The sequence below is a fragment of the Pongo abelii genome, chromosome X (assembly GCF_028885655.2).
Source record: "Pongo abelii isolate AG06213 chromosome X, NHGRI_mPonAbe1-v2.0_pri, whole genome shotgun sequence".
NCBI lineage: Eukaryota > Metazoa > Chordata > Mammalia > Primates > Hominidae > Pongo > Pongo abelii.
In genome coordinates, this window is record NC_072008.2 from 24115896 (window position 1) to 24140655 (window position 24760).

The window sequence follows — 24760 nt, forward strand, 5'->3', positions numbered from 1 at the left end:
TGACCCATCCTCCATCCCTGAATTCTCTCCCAAACCTTTCCACTGTGCCCTGTGGAACCTTACTTCAACATAAACAAACTCCCCTACATGCTCAGGTTGGTCACAGAAAGTTCCCTCCTCAACCTGATTTAAATGAGACATAGTTTTCCTAAAAGTCACAGCTTCCAGGCCTCCTGCCTCCAACCTCTATCTCTACTCTCACGCATGTTAGAAAAAAAACAAAACAAAACTTTTAGAGCTTACAGCCCTACTTTCCAAGACTTCTTTCTCTTAGCTTTCTATTGTTCTTTTTCTAAAACTTGGCCTTTTGCTCAGATAAAAATCCATCTTCTGTCACCCCGTCACTTCCATACACATCTTCTGATCAATCACTCTCAAACATTTGATGAAGACTTCAACACCTGGGCCAGGCATGGTGGCTCACACCTGTAATCCCAGCACTTTGGGAGGCTGAGGCAGGCGGATCACTTGAGGTCAGGAGTTCAAGACCAGCCTGGGCAACATGGTAAAACCCTGTCTCTACTAAAAATACAAAAATTAAAGGCCGGGCATGGTGGCTCATGCCTGTAATCCCAACACTTTGGGAGGCCGAGATGGGCGGATCACTTGAAGGTCAGGAGTTTGAGACCAGCCTGGCCAACATGGTGAAACCCCATCTCTACTAAAAATATAAAAATTAACTGGGCGTGGTGGCGGGCACCTGTAATCCCAGCTACTCGGGAGGCTGAGGCAGGAGAATCGCTTGAACCCGGGAGGCAGAGGTTGCAGTGAGCTGAGATTGCACCACTGCACTCCAGCCTGGGCGACAAGAGTGAAACTCCGTCTCAAAATAAATAAAATAAAATACAAAACAAATACAAAAATTAGCCGCACATGGTAGCGGGCGCCTGTAGTCCTAGCTACTCCAGAGGCTGAGACAGGAGAAATCTCCTGAACCCAGGAGGCGGAGGTCACAGTGAGCCAAGACTGCACCACTGCACTGCAGCCTGGGCGACAGAGCAAGATTCCATTTAAAAAAAAAAGCCGGGCTCAGTGGCTCACGCCCATAATCCCAACACTTTGGGAGGCTGAGGAGGGCGTATCACCTGAGGTCAGGAGTTCAAGACCAGCCTGGCCAACATGGAGAAACCTCGTCTCTACTAAAAATACAAAAATTAGCCGGGCGTGGTGGCTGGCACATGTAATCCCAGCTACTTGGGTGGCTGAGGCAGGAGAATCGCTGGAACCCGGGAGACGGAGGCTGCAGTGAGCAAAGACCACGCCACTGCACTCTAGCCTGGGCGACAGAGCAAGACTCCATCTCAAAAAAAAAAAAAAAAAAGACTTCAACACCTGGCTAAGTCATCTTTCACACATAAGATCAGCCATCCAAAAACTGTAAGTCAAAACTCCCTGACCATCTCAACTCCTACAAACTCCCCACTTATTCCATTGCAAACCCTACTCCCACCCCACTTGGACTTGTTCCTGATCCAGAACTGGTCTACATCTGAAATCTTAACTGTCAACTTCCTACTTAACCTTCCTACTCTTTCACTTGGTCTATCATCTCCTAACTTTACCTCTGTCCTTCTCCAGCTTAGACCTTCCCATATCAGAGCAACCACTTTCTTACCAGGGCCTTCATTTCCCTTAACTCTCTGCCTGTCCTCCATCCCTGCCCTGCTAAACAAAAACTATGCCAACTGGTCCTTTAATCTTGGGCCAATCTTCAGTGCCTCTCAGCAGTTTCGTCCACCGAACAGTTGTGAGGCATTCCCTGCTGGTACAACACTGATGCACTATGAAAGATGTCCCCAAACTAAGGACAACAGATATGGACAAATCTCTGGGATACTACAGCCATTTTTTAAGCACTTTCTAGAATACCTCATGACTTGGAATCACATGTTGCAGCTATTTTCTAGAACACGATCTACAAACCACACTAGCCTAAAAGAGCACTAAGGATGTGGCAGCCAACATCTACGGCTCTGAATTTCCACCAGTGACACTGCTGGGACCCAATCTCCCAAGTTCTGTCCTTCCCCTGGTTAGGTATTCAGATGGACCCCGAGCCCTCCAGAGAAGCGGCGGGCACTGCAATCAACTGCTGTCACTTGCTCTACCTCCTTCTTTAGGGAGGCTGTCACTGCCAGTGTCACCACTCTGTCAATGCCTTCCCATTTCATTTACTAAAAGGAAGAGCCCTTTTGTGTGCCAGGTACTGTGTTAGGTATGGAGGTAAGTGCCATTTGGGAATCCCTCTGTACTCTGGGTTTGGCTGAGCCCTCAGTTGCCAAGTAGGAAAAGGTGGCATCTATGTACACACTAAAAAGACGCCACTTCTCCACTCTCATGAATAAACTATCACTAGATTTACTACTTTGTTTCATCAATATGTTGTCCATGATACCCTTTATTCAACTTCCTGGCAGATTAACCCATTTATTCAATAGTTATCCCAGCCCAAAGTCATCTCAAAAAAAAAAAGAAAAAAGAAAAAAAGAAAAAAGAAAAACCCTTGTTAATAAATAAGAAAAGGCAGGCATGGTGACTCATGCCTATAATCCCAGCACTTCGGGAGGCTGAGGTAGGAGGACTGCTTGAGGCCAGAAGTTCGGGACCAGCCTCGGCAACATAGTGAGACACTGTCTCTTTAAAAAAAAAAAAAAAAAGGGCCGGGCACCATGGCTCACGCCTGTAATCCCAGCACTTTGGGAGGCCAAGGTAGGCGGATCACGAAGTCAGGAGTTCCAGGCCAGCGTGGCCAACATGGTGAAACCCCATCTCTACTAAAAATACAAAAATTAGCCAAGCATGGTGGCGCATGCCTATAACCCCAACTACTTGGGAGGCTGAGGCACAAGAATTGCTTGAACCTGGGAGGTGGAGGTTGCAGTGAGCCAAGATCGTGCCACTGCACTCCAGCCTGGGCAACAGAGCAAGACTCTGTCTCAAAAAAAAAAAAAAAAAAAATCAGCTGGGCATGGTGGCTCACATCTGTAGTCCTGGCTACTCGGGAGGCTGAGGTGAGAGAATCACCTGAGCCCAGGAAGTTGAGGCTGCAGTGAGCCATGATTATGCCACTGCATTCCAGCCTGGATGACACAGTGAGACCCTTCTCAAAAAAAGAAAAAAAGAAAAAGAGTCTAAAAGGATAGAATGCCAAAAACATTAAAAACGGTAGAGTAGGCCAGGTGCGGTGGCTCACGTCTGTAATCCCAGCATTTTGGGAGACCAAGGTAGGCAGATTGCTTGAGGTCAGAGTTCAAGACCAGCCTGGCCAACATGGCGAAACCCTGTCTCTACTAAAAATACAAAAATTAGCTGGGTGTGGTGGCGGGTACCTGTAATCCCAGCTACTCAGGTGGGGGGAGGCTGAGGCAGGGGAATTGCTTGAACCTGGGAGGTGGAGGTTGCAGTGAGCTGAGATCGTGCCACTGCACTCCAGCCTGGACGACAGAGGAAGACCCTGTCTCAAAAAAATAAAAAATAAAAAATGGTAGAGTATCAGGTAGTTTTACTTTTATCCCTTCCTATTTGCTAATCTGTTTTCTCTAATCTATTTCCAATGAAAGTGTATTATCTCTTTAAAAGGCCCTAATTGGTCCAATTCAGAGGTTACATCCTAGTCCCCATTTCCCTGGATCCTTCTGTAGCATAAATTATGCTCAGCTCATCACACTCTCAGCTCTATGACACTGTGCTCCTGATTCTCTTCCTAGTCCTGGGCTGCTCATTTCTCAATCTCCTTCATGGGCTCACTTTTCTTGAGCTACCCTTTAAACATCGGTATTCCCTAGGATGCTGTTCTTGCCTCTTTTCTCATCTAAACACTGTGTCTCCCTAAATGAGCTCACCTAATCCATGGCTTCTACTTATATGTACTTTCACCAATACCTGGATAATCTCTGTCCAGATCTCCATCCTTACTCCAGTCCATATACATGTGGAATCAACTGCCTAGTAGACACTTCTGGGTGCTCCACTTTGGGATGATCCCATTTTGACATCTCAAAATCAACATGTCTAAACAATCAGTTCTATTCTGCCCCCACATCAGATTTTTAAGTATTCCCTATCTTCTCAAGAGGCATTTGAGGTGCCTCTTTCTTCCCTTCTGTCCCCTAATCTACCTTTAAGTCCTATTGATTCTACTACATTAAAGGTTCACTTATCTAAGACAGCAAAGTATGTAAAAGATGAAATTAATAACAAATTTTTATTAGTACTCCATTAATTGAAAGCTATATCATTTCATTTGGAAAGGTAGAACACAAGAGGGCTATCTATAATTTGGAAAAAATATATATTCTGGAAACTGTAATCAATGCTTGGCAAAACAACTTTACTAATACATTTAAGATAAAAGTAAGCTACAAGTTTGTCTTGTTTATCTGAATTATTGATTTAGTTTTTAGAGACAGGGTCTTGCTATGTTTCCCAGGCTGGAGTGCAGTAGCTATTCACAGGCATGATCATGGTACACAACAGTCTTGAACTGCTGGGCTCAAGCAATCCTCCTACCTCAATCTCCTGAGTAGGCACACCAGTGCACCCAGCTTAGAAAAAAATTTTTTTTTTGAGACAAAGTCTCACTCTGTTGCCCAGGCTGGAGTGCAGTGGTGCGATCTCTGCTCACTGCAACCTCCACCTTCTGGGTTCAAGTGATTCTCCTACCTCAGCCTGCCAAGTAGCTGGGATTAGAGATACGCGCCACCAGACTCGGCTAATTTTTTTTTATTTTTAGTAGAGAAGGAGTTTCGTCATGTTGGCCAGCTGGTCTCGAACTCCTGACCTCGAGAGATCTGCCTGCCTCGGCCTCCCAAAGTGCTGGGATTACAGGCGTAAGCCACCAGGCCCAGGCTTGAATTATTTTTAAAGGTAAAATTAATGAGCTTAGAATTTTCCTACATACACAAATGCATACTGGGAACAAAAGGAATCTCGTACAGTGTAGTGTTCGAATAACCATTCTAAGAAGGCTATCAACATCACACTAATTATCAGTTTTCAAGATATTTAGAATAGGGCTGGGTGTGGGGCTCACGCCTGTTAATCCCACACTTTGGGAGGCCAAGGCGGGAGGACTGCTTGAGCCCAGGAGTTTGAGACAAGCCTAAGCAACAGAGCGAGTCCCCATCTCTAGAAAAAAAAGTAATAATAATAGAAAAAAAACAATTAGAATTAAAAACAACAAATTAAACTGGATGAAAAATTTGATATTACATTTTTTTTTCAGGATCATTATGGTCACCAACGATCACTCTGCCTTGTCAAGCTGTATTGGTCTGCAGGGAGCGGTGGCTTGTGCCCGTAATCCAAGCAACTCAGGAGGCTGAGGCAGAAGGAGCACTTGAAAGACCAGCCTGAGAAACATAGACCCCATTGCTAACAAAATTAAAAAAAAAAAAATCAGCTGGGCATGGTGGCATGCACCTACAGTCTCAGCTACTCAGGAGGCTAAGGCAGGAATTTCAGGCTACAGTGAGCCATGATCATGCCACTGCTCTCCAGCCTGGGCAGTAGAACAAGACCCCAACTCTGAAAGAAAAGATTTATTGGTCACATTTAATGAAGATTTAATAATAGAAGGCTGGAAATTAGTGTTCATATACTTGAGAGTAAACTGCTTTGTGTTTCATTAATCTGTTATTTTGACAATGCCTAAAAATACCATATTTCACTTCATGTCAAAAGTCACCCTCTCTATTCAACTATTTCAAGTAGTTAATCACTACCTGAAAAGGTCTAAAACAGCTAATATTCACGTTTCTGAAAAATACTCCATCTAAAGGAAATTTATAAAAGGAGAAACTATGCTTTCTCAAAAAAACAACCAACAATCAAAGTTCCAGATACTTACTATGATGGAAATATTATAAGGCAGAGAAGCAGTGAGGGAAAAAAGAGAAGGAGGAGGAGGAGGATTGGTAAACTGTGAGTCAGAAGACCCCAAAGACATATGTAAAGACAGCTCCTGTCTGAGTACACAGCACTCTCCTCTGGGCACCCAGCCTGCTGAGAGGGATTCCTAGCAGGCAGCCTCCCACTCTGTGATCCTGGCCACAGTCACTCATGGTCATATAGGAGTGGGAAATATGAATCAAGATGAACAGAAACTTAGCAAAGGCGAGGGAAAGAGAAACAAAGATACAAAGAGAGAGACGTGTATTGACTGTGTATGACTGAAACTGGAACATGTCAAAGAGCAACTGTGGGCACCCACTTCTGTCTGCCATGTGGGCTGAAGATCAGAGAAAGGCAGTCAACTGAGAAAGAATAAAGCCAAAAGGAGGACAGGCAGTGCTCCTGAACGCCTCGTTCTCCCAGTTGCTAAGCCCAGTTCTATGTCTGCCCTTGGGTTCTGAGAGAACCTTACATTCTTAGAATAAATTCTTCCTCTTTACTACCTTAGATTGATTTTTCCTACTTATAACCAAGGGTCCTAACTAGTAGTTTTAGAACAGAAATATCTGTAAGTTACTCAAATTTTCTTGGCCTTCTCTCTGCATCTGTAAAAACAAGAGCACTAGACATGATCTCTAAAATATTTTTAGTCCTAAAATTCTCATTCTTTTTATATGATTTTGTAAATATGCAATACACTAAACACACATGCCAGTTAAATAAACTATAGCTACTTTTAAAGTCTCAGCAACGCATTTGTGAAGTTTACCTGATCTAAACAGACTTTTAAAACTCATCTGCGATAACCGAGACATATGCAGTAACTTATTTTCTACCTAAAAAGCTTAGTGCATTTATCAATAAGACTAACAACTTTAGAGCAGCAGTACTTTACACTTTTATGGTAAGCGTGTATTAAGCAGAAAACAGTGAAACACTCAGTGATTAAGTGACCAACATGATAGTCTCTAGATGGTAGTAGTAAGTAAGGGTATAGGTCTGGAGTCAGATACCTAGGTTTGAAGCGTGGTTCTACCTCTTATTAGCTCTGTGACATTGGGGCAAGCTACTCAGCCTCTCTGTGCTCTAAAATGTAAAATCTGGTCGGACTCGATGGCTCACGCCCGTAATCCCAACAGTCTGGGAGGCCAAGGTGGGCAGATCACCTGAGGTCAGGAGTTCCAGACCAGCCTAGCCAATGTGGTGAAACCCCGTCTCTATTACAAATACAAAAATTAGCTGGGCATGGTAGCTGGCACCTGTAATCCCAGCTACTTGGGAGGCTGAGGCAGGAGAATCGCTTGAACCTGGGAGGCGGAGGTTGCAGTGAGCCGAGATCGGGCCACTGCACCCCAGCCTGGGCAACAAGAGTGAAACTCTTTCTCAAATTAATTAATTAGTTAATTAATTTAAAAAGTATAAAATCTAAAACTTTAAAATTGGGGTACTTCAGGCCAGGCACGGTGGCTCACGCTTGTAATCCCAGCACTTTGGGAGGCCAAGGCGGGCAGATCATGAGGTCAGGAGATCGAGACCATCCTGGCTAACATGGTGAAACCCCGTCTCTACTAAAAATACAAAAAATTAGCTGGGCGTGGTGGCAGGAGCCTGTAGTCCCAGCTACTTGGGAGGCTGAGGCAGGAGAATGGCGTGAACCCGGGAGGCAGAGCTTGCAGTGAGCTGAGATGGTGCCACTGCACTCCAGCCTGGGTGACAGAGCGAGACTCCGTGTCAAAAAAAAAAAAAAAAAAAAAAAAAATGGGGTATTTGGCCAGGTGCAGTGGCTCCTGCCTGTAATCCCAGCATATTGGGAAGCCGAGGCAGGTGGATCACTTGAGGTCAGGAGTTCGAGACCAGCTGGCCAACATAGCAAAACCCCATCTCTACTATAAATAAAAAAAAAATTGGCTAGGTGTTGTGGCTCACGCCTGTAATCCCAGCTACTCGGGAGGTTGAGGTGGGAGAATCACTTGAACCCAGGAGGTGCAGGTTGCAGTGAGCAGAGATGGCACCATTGCACTCCAGCCTGGGCAACAGAGTGAGACCATGTCTCAAAAAAAAAATTGGGGTACTAATATTAATAAGAACCTACCTTACAGGTTGCTGCGATAATTAAATAAGTTAATGGATGTAAAGCACTTAGAACGGTGCATGGACCTTAAGTGCACTGTAACATTAAGGCTTATTATCATGCCCCATTGTGTGGTACTACTACACCCAAAATAGTAAGCCTGATCTAGTTAACTTTGAAGAAACCCCCCAGCCCACCTTCTGAGTATAGTTTCTCAAGACTCAGGACCCAGGTCAACTCTAACTCCACAGATGAAGACAGTAATAATGTCCACGGGTGAACTGACTTTTTATTCAAGGTCATAGAACTAGTAGTTAGAAATAAAGTTAAAACTAGATTCTAGCCCGGGCAACATATCAAAACCCCGTCTATACAAAAATTAGCTGGGCGTGGTAGTGTGTGCCTGTAGTCTCAGCTACTTGGGAGGCTGAGGCAGGAAGATTGCTTGAGCCCAGGAGGCAGAGGTTGCAGTGAGCTGAGATGGCGCCATTGCACTCCAGCCTGGGCAACAGAGTAAGAGCATGTCTCAAAAAAAAAAAAAAAAAAAAAAAAAGATTAGATTCTATTTGCAAAAAAATACAAAATAGTGTGGTCGGAAAGAGCAAAACCTCTGAAATCAGAGTGCTTACTAGTACTTACTGTGTGACCTAGAGAAATTTTGTTAACTTCCTAATCTTGGTTTCCATCCATACATTACTAATAATCATCATCATCTTATTATCAAGTTAGGATGGTGAATAAATGAATAAGTGACAACCTTCAATCTCCTCTCTACCGACCCCATGCCTCCCTAGGGTTTATCATAATGCACATTTATAACAGATTAGGGTCAGGCGCAGTGGCACACGTCTGTAATCCCACCACTTTGGGAGGCTGAGATGGGCATATCGTTTGAGCCCGGGAGTTCGAGGCCAGCCTGGACAATGTGGCAAAACCCCATCTCTACTAAAAACACAAAAATTAGTCAGACATGGTGGTGTGTGACTGTAGTCCCAGCTACTCAGGAGGCTGAGGTCAGAGGATAAACTGAGCCCGGGAGGCCGAGGCTGCAATGAGCTATAATCCACCACTGAACTTCAGCCTGGGCAACAGAATGAGACCATGTCTCAAAAAAAAAAAAAAAAAAATTTTGTACATAATTCTTTTAACTGGGTACAGCGGCCTCATGCCTGTAATCCCAACATTTTGGGAGGCAAGGCACGAAGATCACTTGATCCAGTTCAAGACCAGCCTGGGCAACGTGGCCAGACCTCTTCTCTACAAAAAAAAATTTTTTTTTTAAATAGCAGAGCTTGGTGGCATGCTCCTGTGGCCCCAGCTACTTGGGAGGCTGAGGCAGGAAAATCGCTTGCGCTGAGGATGTCGAGGCTGCAGTGAACCACGATGAAGCCACTGCATTCCAGCCTGGGCGACAGAACAAGGCCCTGTCTCTAAAAAGAAATCTAAGCACAGAATTATATCAATTTAAGGAAGAAAACTATTGTAAGAACTACTTTGCAATGGCAGAGACAGCCGCGGCAGCAGCAGCGTGTTCAACAAGAAGTGCGTAGCCCCATTCTCCCAAAAGAAAAAAATGAATCACTGTAAAACACAAAAACCTTAAATAAGAACTCTTTAAATTAATGAGAGCTGGAGGAAAAATTTAAGAGGCTTTGAAGAAAAACATTTACTGACAAAATGTTCAATGTACAAAAATTCTGTATCCTTACTTTTCATATATAGGTTTATCAACACTTTATACATGGCCTTCAGAATTTCAAATAGTAGGTTTTTTTTTTTTTCAAGAGGGGAACCAATTAGACCAAATGACAAGGCATACTTATACTACCAGGAAAGAAATACTGAAGAATGTGTCTTGTTTCATAAACTTGGTACTGACTAAATAAAAGAAAGCCTCACATTTTTGTGCCTAAGAATGATTAGTATAGGGATTCTCAAAGCCTGATCTGGGGACAAGTGAATCCAGTTGTCCTAAAAGATCCCAGTCCCCACTAAAGGGGCTTCCCAATGTCAAAATTATTATCAAAACAATTTTTTTAAAGTTATTGGTCAGCCGGGCACAGTGGCTCACATCCGTGATCCTAGCACCTTGGGAGGTAGAACGGTGGGCTGATCACTTGAGCTCAGGAGTTCAAAACCAGCCTGGTCAATATGGTGAAACCCTATCTCTACTAAAAAATACAAAACTTAGCCAGGGGTGGTGGCATGTGCGTCTGATCCCAGCTACTCAGGAGGGTGAGGCACGAGAATTGCTTGAACCCAGGAGGTGGAGGTTGCAGTGAGCCAAGATTGCGCCACCATACTCCAGCCTGGGCGACAGAGCAAGACTTCTTCTCAAAATAAATACATAAATAAAGAATAGTTATTTGTCTTTTTAACTTTCATTCTGTTTTCCAGAGGTTTACACATGGTATGTGATATTGCAACAGACTGAATACAGAAGCTGATGAGAAGCCCATTGGCTTTTATTAAGCCAGATATTAAAGAGATTTGTAAAAATTTAAAACAATGCTACTCTTTTCACCAAGTTCTTAACTGTTTTAGAAAAGTTATTTTTCATAAAAAAAAGTTATTTAGGTTACCATGTAATAAAATTAATTTTTATTTGTTTATTTTTTGAGACAGTCTCACTCTGCACCCAGGCTGGAGTGCAATGGCATGATCTCTGCAACCTCTGCCTCCGGGTTTCAAGCGATTCCCCTGCCTCAGCCTCCTGAGTAGCTGGGATTACAGGAGCCCACCACCACGCCCGGCTCATTTTTGTATTTTTAGTAGACATGGGGTTTCACCATGTTGCCCAGGCTGGTCTCGAACTCCTGGCCTCAAGCGATCCACCCACCTCGGCCTCTCAAAGTGCTGGGATTGCAGGTGTGAGCCACCAAGCCCAGCCCCCACTAATTTTTAAGAGTACAAATAAGTACAAAGAAGTCCTGAGACCACAGGCTTGAGAACAACTGACAGTATGAGATAAGTGACAACACACACACACACACACGTGCATGCACAAACCTCAACCTCTTCCTACCTCTGCCCTGAAAGACTATTACTGCTATTTATATCACAGAATTTTTGAACACTTCAAACTCTCTAGTGACCAGTAAAAAAAAGAAGTTTGGTGGGGGTAAAACTGGACAGGAAATTAAAGGCAAAGAAATTAAATGCTTCCTTTTCAGTTATAAGGCTGCCATTCTGATGTGAAGGCAAAATTACAGGCAATTAATTAAAAGACATTTCAATATTAACCTCTATGTTTATGCCATAAGCAGTAATTTATTGCTTTCACATTCCTTCCACAGCTGCTTGAAAATTCATACAAAAGCTTAAGGTATTCAATGCAAAAGCTAGATTCTCAGAGGTTGATATAATATACTTATCCTCAATGAAAAATTTAAATGATTTCATACTATCTTCATCCCCAAACTGTTCTCCTACCAAAATTGATGCCTATGCAGAAAATGCCACAGTTGCACATCGAAGAGAGAATGCAAAGGCTTACTACGGGTAAAAACAGAATTAATTTCTGAGTCATAACATTTCTCACTTCTGTAACCTATAAAGTAAAAAATGTAAATTTGACAATCTCAAAGCAGCCAACTTCTCAACATACCAATATAAAAGAAAAGACAAATTTAAAGACAGACTTTTTAGCTCTATTAGCGGTCACTTTACTCTCAATACACTACTCAAATTGAAAACTCACTTTAATATGGGGGGAGAGGTTGTGTAAGTTAACTTTAATTTGTTTAATACTGGAAATTCTTTCTTGTCATCAAAATATTTTTATAACTCAGGACCAAACTGCAAATGACCATTTAACTAAGCTATTAGGAGGGCCCTGGGTCCTCCAGCCTCCAGACTGGCACCAAATTACTTCACTTTTCAGGTATGTTTAGCATTTCGTCATCCTATAATACAAGAAGCCTTATAAGAAAAAATAAGCCCTGCTTGAATGCTATTTTTCATCAGAAGACTTTAATTTAATGCTTCTCTGCTTATTCCACACTATGACTAGAAGTAGTCCAAGAGTGATGTCATGGAAAACAGCTTCCCTAACCTTTAGAGATTGGATCCAGTGAGAATTCTAGGAAAAGCCTCTATTGGGGAATAAAACCCCAAATCTTCTAAGTTCTATTCTAACATGAAATCACAAATACTGTAATGTCAGCCTTTTAGTTCCTCGTAAGAATTATACAACCAAACTAAATATTTTGGAAGGTCTTGCTGTTATGATACAGATTTCCTGCAAATCATTAGTCTATGATATACATCATTAACTAAATTCAAAGATCTTATCAGAGACAAAGGGTATTTTTTTCTATCCATTCTTACGTTTCAGTGATTCAGCCTGATGAGCTTTAAGGGTCTTACGTTAAAAATAGAAAACCTGACAACATATTTTGCCTTTCCTAATTTCTTGTTTCCAAAGTTAAAATTTCAAATTCTGAAAAGGCCTTCCACTTTTGGACCAGCAGCAATACAACATATACCCTTGGCAGAGATGAACTATGAGAGCCTTTCCAATGATTCTTAAAATGGCAATAATAATAATCTTATATTACTATCTCCCTTGGTGCTGCTGTTCCTTGAAAACCAGCTACACTCCCAACTTAAGGCCTCTCTACACCCTGTTCCCTCTGCCTGGATCACACTATCCCCAGATATATAAGGTTCCCTTAGGGTCTTTGGTGTCATTTCAGTGAGGCCTTCCTCAAACACCCTCTTTTAAAGTTGCAAAACCCCATCTACCCCATCTGCCCCATCAACCTGACAATCCCCATGCCCCTCCACTTTATTTTTCTCTGCAGTATATTAAATGGCAATACAGGCTATCCATTTTACTTAAGTTTCCTTTCTGCTTCAATTTGTCGGTTTTGCTTCATTGACTGTTGTATCTCCAGCACCTAAAACAGTGCTTGGCACATAAGTACTTAATAAATATTTGTTGGAAAGACAGATAAGTTTAATTCTCGCAACCTTCCATGTTTTGTATTCATCCCTGACTTAAAGATGAGAACATCAAAGCTCACAGAGGTTAAGTAACTTGCCCAAGGCTATAATTATTAGTAAGTTGTGAAGTTGGGGTCCGCCTGACTTCAGAGCCTCCCTGAATAAACACTGTTCTACAATGCCTCACCCATGGCTCCATCTTTCATTTCTCTTCAATAAAAAAAAAGCACCACATGAGCTATAGCACTCCAATTCAGAGAAAATAGATGCTAATAAAGTAATCCACCTCCTCTAAGCTAAAGATTCATTCTCCTCACAGTTAACATTATTCACTCTCAAAACATTTGCACTGGGAAAGGCCAGGCTTGACAACAGGCCACCTACATCATTTGCGGGGACTCTTGTTCAAAATCAGGGAAAAATGTTGTTAAAAGGCTGGGCGATGGCCGGGCGCGGTGGCTCATGTCTGTAATCCCAGCACTTTGGGAGGCCGAGGCGGGCGGATCACTTCAGGTTAGGAGTTCGAGACCAGCCTGGCTAACATGGTGAAACCCCGTGTCTACTAAAAATACAAAAATTAGCCGAGCATGGTGACGCGCATCTGTAATCCCAACTACTTGGGAAGCTGAGGCAGGAGAATCGCTTGAACCCGGGAGGCGGAGGTTGCAGTGAGCAGAGATCGCACCACTGCACTCCACCCTGGGAGACAGAGCAAGACTGTTGTCTCAAAAGAAAAAAAAAAAAAGGCTGGGCACGGCGGCTCCCGCCTGTAATTCCAGCGCTTTGGGAAGCCAAGGCGGGTGGATCATTTGAGTCCAGAAGTTCGAGACCAGCATGGCCAACATGGTGAAACCCCGTCTCTACTAAAAGTACAAAAATTAGCCGGGCTTGGTGGCGCGCGCCTATAATCCCAGCTACTTAGTAGGCTGAGACCCAAGAATCGCTTGAGGCCGGGAGGTAGAGGTTCCAATGAGCGGGGATCGCACCACTCCACTCCAGCCTGGGCGACAGAACAAGACTCTGTCTTTAAAAAATAAAAAAGTCGTTAAAGGTAGTAAAATGTAAAGCTTTTTCAAAACTTTCTTCTGTATCTCTCAACTGTTTCGCGGTTTTTTTGAGACGGAGTTTTGCTCTCGTCGCCCAGGCTGGAGTGCAGCGACGCCATCTTGGATCACCACAACTTCCGCCTCCCGGGTTCAGGCGATTCTCCCGCCTCAGCCTCCCGAGTAGCTGGGAATAGAGTAGCTGGGATTACCGGCGCCCGCCACCACGCCCGGCTAATTTTGTATTTTTAGAAGAGACGGGGTTTCTCCACGTTGGTTAGGCTGGTCGCAAACTCGCGACCCTCAGGTGATCCGCCCGCCTCGGCTTCCCAAAGTGCTGGGATTACAGGCCTGAGCCACCGCTCCCGGCTCTCACGGTGTTTTTTAAATTTGATGTTTAATGTCGTTCTGAGTAAAGGAAAATTAAAAATTTAAATTAGCATGAATTTTACCATTCACCCTTATACTGTGCAATCCCAGTTTTACATGCAGATTATTAAACCAAGTGTGGGGCCCTTCTGAACATCCATGAAGCCAAGCCTGCCCTGGTCAAGGTTAGGTTTCCGAGATAACCCGACTCGAGGTGGAGAGAGGGTCAAATCTTGAAATTCCCAATAAAGCAATGATTTGTCAAAATTTTATCTTCAAGATAAGTGATAAATCCAATCTATAAAACCAGCCACTTTGAAGTAGGCTCCTCCATTTACTATGTAAATCCTGCCCAACTTCTATTATTCTGCCTTTTTACAAAACACAAAAGCATACTCTGAAAGACAACTGGTATTGGACTAGAGGATTATAAATTTAATAAAACATCTAACTACTCACAACCATTTGTTAGCTAAAAATAACAATATACCCAAAAATGCTTCTCTTTCACTTTTTGTGGACCATTTAAGCCAAACCATACTATATTTTTGATATGCCAAGTAAAAATGATCCATACTGATCTGTTACACATATAAATCCTGACAAAATAAATTCAATTTTCAAACCACAAATATTTACTATCCTATTCTTTCCCCAAATTAATCAGCAATGAAGAGTGCAAGTTAACATCCTCTACCACTGATAAACTGTGAGTCTAAGCACCTACTACGTGTTGTGATGATTAAAAATGAGAATCAAATTATGTAATTACATTAAGTGCTAAAAAGTTGAAATGTTCTATACATTTCTAGATCTATTAAGGATTACTGAAACATGAATGCACTGATAAGCTCTTCAAAACCAATTTTTCAAATTAGTAGAAGTATTCAAGCATCCTGCTCCCTAGATATGAAAAACAGGCATTAAAATTAGGGCATATATGTCTACAAGGCATTTTCTAAATTACCATTTAATCAGATTAACAAAGGCAAACAAATTCGGAAAATAGAAAAGACTAACAAATCTAAGGTGTTAAATATTTGGAGTAAGAAAAGGGGCCTAAAGCGGCCTAGAACGATGAAAAGCAAAGCCCCTACGGTAACGTTACGTTTGAATTAAAGAATACCGTTATTTAAATAAGCAGTTAGCACTTCGTAGGAGGAAGGCCAAGCAACGTGACTATTATAGATCTACGGATTCATAGCACTGCTTTACTATTATTCCGTACTTATTTATAATATAGAAATAAAGAGGCAGCAACAGTTAGCCACTACATTAACCACTCTACCAAAGGTTACTTAAAAAACGGCCTTGCAGTCTTACAACATTCTACAGTTAAGGATTATTTTCACATATATGACCTCATATAGTCCTCTCAACCCTGCGATGTTGGTAGTACCGACTATATTTCATAGATAAGAAACCGAGGCTCAGTACGCGATTTTTCCTCAGAGTCACCCAAGTCGAACCCAGACCTTCCGATTCCTAGTTTTATGCCTCGCATTTTGCATAGTTCTATTTCAGGCATAAATTGAATTGTTAAAGGGAAGGAACGGGTTAGGCAAAAAATAATCATGGTACCTGCAGCTGTGTGCTGCAAAAAATGGCTGAATTATGCTTCTTCCTTTTTCTTTCTCGCTCTCTCTGGAAAAAAAAAAAATTACATTTCAAACAATTTAAGTAAACTCGAAGACAAATGAGGTCCCGGCGTCTACCAAATGTTTGACTCGGGTCCGTGCAGAGAGGGCCGGCGAATTCGTGCCTAGCTCGGGGCCGCGGGCGAAGCCCGGGCTCCGCAGGCCAGCGGCCAGGGGCGGCTACGTACCTCGGGGAGTCCTGTCCAGCCTCTAGTGGACGGCAGTCTGCATCAGGAAGAACCGGGCCAGCGGGCCGATGGGTGGGCGGTCGGGCGCCGGGACGGCACTCGGCAGGCTCCTCGGACGTCTACGAGCGGCCGCTCCCGGCACGAGCCGGGTCGCTCCGGCGGGGCACGAGCGTGCTCGCCTGCAGCCCCCTCTGGATAAGTCCTGGGAAAGAAGACAGCGCTGAGTCGCGAAACCAGACAGTCGGGCTCCGCACGAGGCGGCGCGGCGTCGGGGCCCGGACCGACCTTGCCAACGCCGGGGGCCTCACAGCACCCGACGGGGCTCGGCGGGAGGGCCGACTGGGGCCGCGGGCGGGGAAAAGGGCTGGGGGGAGCAGCAGGCAGAGACAGAAGCACCAGCTGAGGCAGCGTCGAGGACGGCGTCTCTGGGCTTCTGCCCCGAAGCGCGCCGAGCCTCGGGATCACCCACGCCGGGGGTGGAGGAAGGCGGGAAAGGGGCGGAGAAGGGGCGGGGCGTGCGGGGCCACCAGCCGGGGGCCGCTCCGGGCCGCGCGCCCCCTGCGGGCCGCGGGAGCCGCCCGGGGCCCGCCCAGGGAGGCGGGGCTGGCCGGCGGGGGGCCCCGTGCGCTGTCGCCTTGACGCGGAAGTCCGCCACGCTGGGAAGAGAGGGCGGAGGGTGGGAAGCCGTTGGGGGCGGGGAGCTGGCCCGGGAGGCCCCCCCCTCGGCCCCTGCTGGCGCCCCGAGGGGGCCAGCCCGTGGCCTGGCGGGTGTTTACCTTCCCCGTGGTCGAGCGCCAATGCCGCCATCTTTCAGCCCAAAACGCGTCACTTCCGGCGCCACGGGAGCGGGAGCGGGTGTGGGAACGGGGGGGGAAGGGGGGGCGGGGAAGGCTGTCCCGCGCCCGCGGCGCCCCGCGTCCCGGCTGCCGGCCCGCCACGCCAGCGGTTTCCCACCGAGGAAAACAGGCGACCGGGCGTCGCGGCCCCGGACTGGGCCCGACGCAGCTTCCCCCGCGGCGCCGCCGTCGGGGCTGAGGACACTCAGCTGTCCTCGTTCCCTTGCAGCGGTCTCTCTCCGCCTGCACGAGCGATGGGCCCCGAGCCACTGCGGTGCGCCCACCCTCGACAAGTTGAGGGCTAGGAAGGCAGGAAAGTGTCTTTTTGCATCTTGGCCACGGTGGGGGTGGGGGAATCGGGGACAACGTGGAGGGAGCTTTTCCATAGCTACCTGTTATAAAAGTGACTAGATCTGCGCCAAATGACATCATTTTTGTAAGGCAACTTGCAGTGGACTATTGCGTCACTGTCCACTTGGCTTACTGCACAACAATTACACGTTTCAGAAATGGATTTCCCAGGGGTGGGAAAATTCATAAAAAATTGCATGTCTGCACCACCCGGAGATAATGCCGGATTTAAAAAAGCTGTTCTGTCTCTACTTGCGTCAAAATAATCAAGAACGAACATTCAGAGGGCAGTGATTTTTGTTGTTCGTTTTTTAACACATCAGCTATAGAATTCTGGCTAGTACTTTTTAAATATTACCTTTTCTTGACAAGAATATAAAACTAGACTATAGGACTGTTTTGTAAATTTATTATGGCATGTCTTTCTGGGAAAAGTGTAGATGACTGAAATACACAGTTGGAAGCCCGTGGTTCCACAATTAACCTTAAATTAGGGCATCCATTGACCATAGCAGATCCTAAACTGAGGTATTTCGGCTTCCCCCACCCCCACCCCCCGCCGCCATTTTCTCTCTAGACCAATATCCCGATGAACTTTCCGTGAGAGGTGTCGCTAAAAGCGATCATTATCTCTTTCTAGCAAACTTGAACATGCCATCTTTCCCAAGAGGCCAAAATAGCACACGGTGTACTGTTTTGCTGAAGTAGACTACTTCGTGGGAGAGATAACAGAATCACTTCAATCTTTTGGAAATAAGCTTCCTTATTCCGATTTAAACTATAACAAGCTTTAAAAAAACTGTAAGACACTGAAATTCCCAAGTTGTTCACACTTTCTATCTTTTCCAATAGCTCCTTTAAGATATTTCTGTTCATTATTTAAAAATCCCTGCTTGCTGTATTTGTATCTATTACTACATGACAAATTACCTCAGAATTTCACATTAAAACAAATTTTTAAAAATTAAATCATAAAATCAACTTTAAAAATGCATACATTCCACTTCTGAATATTTAAATTTTCATGCATTATTCCCGAACATCTAAACGCTGAATTTGGATTTTTGTACATTAACTAACATTTTAAGCTATACATTACTATGTGGCACTGACCTGTCTAAAGAGAGGCTTCTGTTCTTGATTCAAGCAAGAGCTGAAACGTTTCTGCGCTCTGTGTACCAGGTATAAATGTAGTGAGTGATGTCATAAGCCATTGTGTGATCACCATGCTCCCCGTCCTTCCTTATTTTGACATTGCAAGGTCTCATATGTGGAATTTCAAATGTGCTTTTTTGGATATTTATGTAATTTCTAAAACTGGGCTGTGTCTTTCAATCAATCTATACGTTTACTATATGAACCCCTCCCCAAGTTATTTTCAATCAATGATGCCTCTTTCACTCTTATTTCTTATTTTTATGTTATTATTTTTTTTGAGACGGTCTCACTCTCGGCCAGGCTGGAGGGCAGAGGCATGATCTCAGCTCACTGCAGCCTTGACCTCCCGGGCTCAAGCGATCCTTCCACCTCAGCCTCCCGAATGGCTAGGACCACAGGCGTGCCCCACCATGCTCGGCTAACTTTTCTTTTCTTGTTTTGTTTGTTTGTTTTGTTTTTGTTTGTTTGCTTGTTTTTTTCTGAGATGGAGTCTGTCGCTCAGGCTGGGGTGCAGTGGATCTCGACCCACTGCAACCTCCGCCTCCCGGGTTCAAGCGATTCTCCTGCCTCAGCCTCCCGAGTAGCTGGGATTACAGGTGCTCGCCACCACGCCCGGCTAATTTTTGTATTTTTAGTAGAGACGGGGTTTCACTGTGTTGGCTAGGCTGGTCTCAAACCCCTGACCTCATGATCTGCCCGCCTCGGCCTCCCAAAGTGCTGGGATTACAAGCGTGAGCCACTGCACTCCAGCTCAGGCAACAGAGCAAAAACTCCGTCTCAAAAAAAAAAAAAAAAAAAAAAAAGAAAAGAAAATATATTTTAACTTTCCCCACTAATTTCTGGACTGTAATGGGAGTTGTTAAATACCTTGAGAGTATCCTTTCACACTGGTAGAGTCCCACAGAGGTAGATGGAAGCTGTCTTTTCTTAGCCCTCTAGCCTAAGTATTTGAGAATACACATTTCTCAATAGCTATCTATTTAGCAGCTAGCGAGGTCGGAAGCATGCTAGAGGCTTGGGGCTGGGAGTGCTGATGGAGTTGGAATGAGGTTCCTCCCCAGGGGTTCTGAGGATTTAGGATACTGCATACCCTCCTCCTCCCTCCTGTTTTTGTTTTTTAAGAAATTGAGGCCGGGCGTGGTGGCTCACGCCTGTAATTTCAGCACTTTGGGAGGCCGAGGCGGGCGGATCATTAGAGGTCAGGAGTTGGAAACCAGCCTGACGAACATAGTGAAACCCCGTCTCTATTAAAAATACAAAAAATTAGCTGGCATGGTGGTGCGGGCCTGCGGTCCCAGCTACTCAGGAGGCTGAGGTAGGAGTATGGCTTGAGCCCAGGAGGCAGAGGTTGCAGTGAGTCGAGATTGCACCACTGCACTCCAGCCTGGGCAACGGAACTAGACGCTGTCTCAAAAAAAAAAAAGAAGAAAAGAAAAGTTGAGGCTTTTCAGAAATTCCCAGTCTGCGGTAGATGTCTTGGTAATCACTTTTCTTTTTACTTTTTTTTTTTTTTTTGAGACAGAGTCTCCCTCTATCGTCCAGGCTGGAGTGCAGTGGCGTGATTGGCTCACTGCAACCTCTGCCTCCCAGGTTCAAGTGATTCTCCCGCCTCAGCCTCCCAAGTAGCTAGGACTACAGGCACACACCACCACGCCCGGCTAAATTTTGTAACTTTAATAGAGATGGGTTTTCCCATGTTGACCAGGCTGGTCTCGAACTCCTGACCTCAAGTAATCCATCCACCTCGGCCTCCCAAAGTGCTGGGATTACAGGCGTGATCCACTGCACCCAGCCACCCCATGATCTTTCCACTGTACTATGTAATTATATTAACATAGTAAATGATCTTCACATTGTTGTATTTTTATTCCTACTTAATTCCACAGATTGTTGGTTTGCAATCTACTACACTATTTATTTATTCATTCCATACGTATTTGTAAGTGCCTAGTACATGCCAAGTCTTGTTCTACCCACTGGGGATCCATCAGTGAATGAAACATATGAAAACTCTAGCCCTTGTACGGATTACATGTGTCAGGTAATAAAATAAATAAGCAAATTATGTGGCCTGTTAGAATGTGGTAAATGTGGCCAGGTGCGGTGGCTTACGCCTGTAATCCCAGCACTTTGAGAGGCTGAGGTGGGTGGATTACTTGAGGTCAGGAGTTCGAGACCAGCCTGGCCAACATGGGAAACCCCATCTCTACTAAAAATACGAAGAAATTAGCCAGGCGTGGTGGCGCATGCCTGTAATCCCAGCTACTTGGGAGATTGAAGCGGGAGAAGTGCTTGAACTCGGGAGACTGGGCGAAAGAGGGAGACTCTGCCTCAAAAAATATATATATTATTTTCATAGAAGTTTTAATGACTTATGAAATTGTTTCTAATATAATCTTATGTGAAAATGCAGGACAAAAAAACTATAATTGCACTGATCGCAGTAACACTGAACCCTCAGGGGTAGTTTTCTGTTGACTCCTTATTTTCCTGAGTGTGGGTCACACTTTGCTGTTTCTTTGTACATCCTGTTTCTTTTAGATAATATGTTGTAGCAACTCTGGACTCTGTATTAACCCACTCCCAATCCAGGTGGTGGTGGAGTTTGCTATTTTTAGATTTGTTGTTTGTGTGGTGGTCAGCCTAGACTAATTCTGTGACGTCTATTCCCCAAATCAGAATGTGATAAATGCTATGGAAAATAACAGAGCTGGGGAGGGGTGTTCCAGTTTTAACCGGGATGATCAAAGTAGGAGGTATCATTTGAGCCTTGCCTTGAATGAAATTAGGGACCAGAGTGTATAAAACCTGGTAGGCAATTGTAAGGTCTTTGGCCTGTGAGAAATTGGTAACCACTGGAAGGTTTTGTGAAGAGGACCAATGTGATATGACACTCAGGCTGCTATGTAAATAACAGAATTTAGGTGGACTAGGGCAGAAGCAGGGAGATGGGTTAGGAGACTATTCCGATAATGGAATGGAATGGAGGCTACAGTGGAGATGGTGAGAAGTGCTTAGACTTTGCAAATATTCTGGAGGAAGAGCCAACAGGATTTCCTGGAGGTAGGGATAAAGGAAAAGAGAGGAGTCATGGATAACATCAAGGTTTTCCGTCCTGAGCAACTGGAAGGATGGAATTGTCATTTCCTGACATCACAAAGACCTCAGGAGGATCAGTTTTGAAGGGAGTGGGGAGGAAGGAAAAGCTGCAAGGACTGGACCCAGAGGTGTGCCTGGGCCAGGGAGCCATCCTGGAGAACAGAGGGAACTGGTTCTAGGAGATCAGACAAGAGTGTGGAATGCTACAAGCTAGAGAGAAAGTTACTGGAAGTTGCTAAACATTCACTATCAATAAAAGATGTAATGAATATTGCCATTTTAATGGAATATGTTTACCTTGAAACATGGTGTAGACAATGCCCCCTTGTAAATGAAAACCTTAAAAAGAAAGTCATCATCTTTGTGCTCCTTATGAACCAATGAAAAATAACATTATGCTTCAGCTTCAGTTATGAGATTATCAAGGGGCTGAGTGTACAGTGAGGACTGGGCTTTGCGGCACAGCAATGTGAGGGAGTCATCCGGGAGAAGACACAGGACTGTCAAGGAGACAGAGAAGGAGTAGCCAGTGAGATAAGAGTAAGACAAAGAGTGTGCTATGCTAAGCCAGATAGAAAAGTACTGTAATTGCTAAACATCCACTATCAATGAAAGATTAAACGAATGTCACCATTTTAACTAAATCTATTTACTTTGAAATGCAAGGTAGACAATGCCTCTTAGTAAATGAAAATGTTAAAAGGAGTAACATACCCCCTTTCCCAAAATTAATCATTTAAAAAAAAGGTTTTTTTTTAAGAGATGACGTATCCCTCTGTAGCCCAGGTTGGAGTGCAGTGGTGTGATCATAGTGATCACAGCTTACTGCAGCCTCGAACTCCTGAGCTCGAGGGATCCTCCTGCCTCAGTCTCCTGAGTAGCTCAAAATACAGGCTTGAGCCACCGTGCCCAGCAAAATCAATCACTTTTAAGTTCTTTATGAACCAATGAAAAATAACTATGCTTTAGAAGCCTCAAGATACGAGCCACATATTTGGTTTTTTGTTTTGTTTTTTTGTTTGTTTTTTTTTTGAGATGGAGTGTCGCTCTTGTTGCCCAGGCTGGAGTGCAATGGTGTAGTCTCGGCTCACTGCAACCTCCGCCTCCTGGGTTCAAGCGATTCTCTTGCTTCAGCCTCCCAAGTAGCTGGGATTACAGGCACCCGCCACCACGCCCGGCTTATTTTTTGTATTTTTCGTAGAGACAGGGTTTCACCACGTTGGCCAAGCTGGTCTCGAACTCCTGACCTCAGGTGATCTGCCCGCCTTGGCTTCCCAAAGTGCTGGGATTACAGGCGTGAGCCACTGCACCCAGCCCAAGCTACATATTCTTAAGTACTGCATTTCAGTAGATGTGTACCCAAACATGCACACATTCTAAGTGTGAGTGCCAGAATTGAGGTGAGTAGCAGGAATAAAGAGCTGCTACATGGTGTTGTATGACGAAAGAAGTGGAAAAAGAAAACAGAAAGAAAAAAAAACCTCCAGTAACTACTGTTGCCAGCAGCACAACTTCAGGGTTTGGGGACTGTGGTTAAGGATAGAGACAAGATTGAATGTAGGCTCTGAGGTTATTTATCGATTCTAAAACTAAGTTCTTAAAAAACGCAGTGATGGCTGGGTGCGGTGGCTCACGCCTGTAATCCCAGCAGTTTGGGAGGCCGAAGCAGGCGGATCATGAGGTCAGCAGTTCGAGACTAGCCTGGCCAACATGGTGAAACCCCGTCTCTATTAAAAATACAAAAATTAGCCAGATGTGGTGGCGGGCACCTGTAAACCCAGCTACTCAGGAGGCTGAGGCAGGAGAATCGCTTGAACACGGGAGGCAGAGGTTGCAGTGACCTGAAATCATGCCATTGCACTTCAGCTTGGGAGACAGAGCGAGACTCCGTCTAAAAACAAAACAAAAAACAAAACAAAAACAAAAACAAAAAAACGCGGTGGCTCACGCTTGTAATCCCAGCACTTTGGGAGGCGGGCGGATCACTTGAGGTCAGGAGTTCAAGACTAGCCTGGCGAACATGGTGAAACCCCGTTTCTAATAAAATTACAAAAAAATTGGCCAGGCGTGGTGGCAGGCACCTGTAATCCCAGCTACTCAGGAGGCTGAGGCAGGAGAATTGCTTGAACCCAGGAAGCGGAAGTTGCAGTGAATCGAGATCACACCATTGCACTCCAGCCTGGGCGACAGAGCAAGACTCCGTCTCAAAAAAAATTAAAATTAAAATTAAAAAAACTAAAAAACAGGCTGGGTGCAGTGGCTCACGCTTGTAATCCTCGCTGGGAGGCCGAGGGGGGCGAATGGCTTGAGCCTAGGAGTTTGAGACGAGCCTGGCAACATAGGGAGACCCCATCTCTACAAGAAATACAAAAATTAGCCCAGCGTGGTGCTGTGAACTTGTGGTTCCAGCTACCCAAGAGGCTGAAGTGGGAGGATCGCTTGAGCCCGGGAGGTCAAGGCTGCAGTGAGCCGTGATTGCACCACTGTACTCCAACCTGGGTGACAGAGTGAGACTCAGACTCAAAAAACAAAACAAAACAAACAAATAAATAAAAACCTAGTGATCGCAAAACTATCTCTGAGACAGAATTTCTTTCTAGATACAGGGCAGAGAGGGACTTTAGGTAAGTCAATTCTGGCCTCCTCAGCTTTGTGTGTGGGTAGTGGAAGAGAAAGCAGGGGTATAGTTTCACACATAAACGTCTGGGCACAGGCCTGGACAAAAGGAGGGGTGAATTTCATGCTGTCTTAGGGACTTAGAAGAAGAGGCAGCACTGTCTTGGTGAGGGAGGTGAGAATGTTAAGCATAGGTGAGGCAGGCAGGATAGCCCTCTGGGATTGGAGGTTTTTTTGTTTTTTGTTTTTTTTTGTTTTTGTTTTTTTTTTTTTGAGACGGAGTCTCACTCTGTTGCCCAGGCTGGAGTGAATGGTGCGATCTCGGCTCACTGCAAGCTCCGCCTCCCGGGTTCACGCCATTCTACTGCCTCAGCCTCCCGAGTAGCTGGGACTACAGGCGCCCACCACCGCGCCCGACTAATTTTTTTTTTTTTTTTTTTTTTTTTGTATTTTTAGTAGAGACAGAGTTTCACCGTGTTAGCCAGGATGGTCTCTATTTCCTGACCTCGTGATCCACCCGCCTCGGGCCTCCCAAAGTGCTAGGATTACGGAC

At 44.7% G+C, this 24760-nt stretch overlaps 1 protein-coding gene across 4 annotated transcripts in view; it reads right to left on the reverse strand.

The window, feature by feature from the left end:
• KLHL15 (kelch like family member 15) overlaps positions 1-24760 on the reverse strand; it is a 67609-nt gene that overhangs the window by 24156 nt on the left and 18693 nt on the right. Inside the window, exons 1-3 of one of the 4 annotated variants that reach the window (XM_024241140.2) lie at positions 18448-18489; positions 16148-16349; positions 15904-15966 (exon numbers count right to left, since the gene is read on the reverse strand). The gene's annotated coding sequence lies outside the window, so the exon portion shown is untranslated. Of the gene's footprint in view, positions 1-15903; positions 15967-16147; positions 16350-16923; positions 16990-18447; positions 18522-24760 lie in introns of those variants that run through there. The other 3 variants (XM_024241139.2, XM_054544409.1, XM_054544408.1) reach the window with 3 other exon arrangements.